We start from the raw sequence: 693 nt of genomic DNA, 5'->3' as shown, positions 1-693 counted from the left end.
TTACATTGGTAAGTCATGTCTTAAAATATGTTATAGTCAATGTAATAAAACTGAAGAAAGCATAGTTTGTATTGATTTTTTTTTTTGGTTTTTAACTAAGTTTACTTGTGGTTTATTATTATTTGTTTCTTTTTGTGTACTATATTTTGTTAATATTTATTACATAGTTTTAAACTCATGCTTTACAGGAAAATTGATTGTTATTAATATTTCTTATTAATATTTAAATGCGATTTTGTGTAGTGATGAAACTAAACCTGCAAGTGATTGGACAGAACACAAGGCCCCAGATGGCCGATCCTACTATTATAATTCAGTTACCAAACAAAGTTCATGGGAGAAACCTGATGAGCTCAAATCTAAAACTGAAGTATTATATTTATTCATATTATTTTGTCGAATCATTTTATTAATTTTTTATCTTTTTAAATAGATCCTTTTAGATCAGTGTCCATGGAAAGAGTACAAGTCAGATACAGGTGCTACATACTATCATAACCTCAACACTAAAGAGTCTAGTTGGACAATTCCTCCAGAACTTGATGACTTGAAAAAAGAAATTGCTGCTGAACAAGGTCTTAGGTAATAACTTATTAGTAGCTATCATTTAAATTGAATCAAGTATATAATTATAAATCAATTATCATTAAAATATTTTTTTGACAAAACTTTCATAAAATTACTTTCTAAGTT

At 26.7% G+C, this 693-nt stretch overlaps 1 long non-coding RNA gene across 1 annotated transcript; it reads left to right on the top strand.

The window, feature by feature from the left end:
• Positions 1-6: 6 nt before the first annotated feature.
• Positions 7-560, top strand: LOC126910194 (uncharacterized). The gene is made up of 2 exons (XR_007705208.1): positions 7-370; positions 434-560. It is a non-coding gene; the product is annotated as an uncharacterized LOC126910194 (long non-coding RNA).
• The last annotated feature ends 133 nt before the right edge of the window (positions 561-693 follow it).

The sequence above is a fragment of the Daktulosphaira vitifoliae genome, unplaced genomic scaffold, assembly GCF_025091365.1.
Source record: "Daktulosphaira vitifoliae isolate Bord-2020 unplaced genomic scaffold, ASM2509136v1 Scaffold_6397, whole genome shotgun sequence".
Lineage (NCBI taxonomy): Eukaryota > Metazoa > Arthropoda > Insecta > Hemiptera > Phylloxeridae > Daktulosphaira > Daktulosphaira vitifoliae.
The sequence above is the reverse complement of the archived record's forward strand: the minus strand, read 5'-3'. Positions and strand labels throughout refer to the sequence as shown.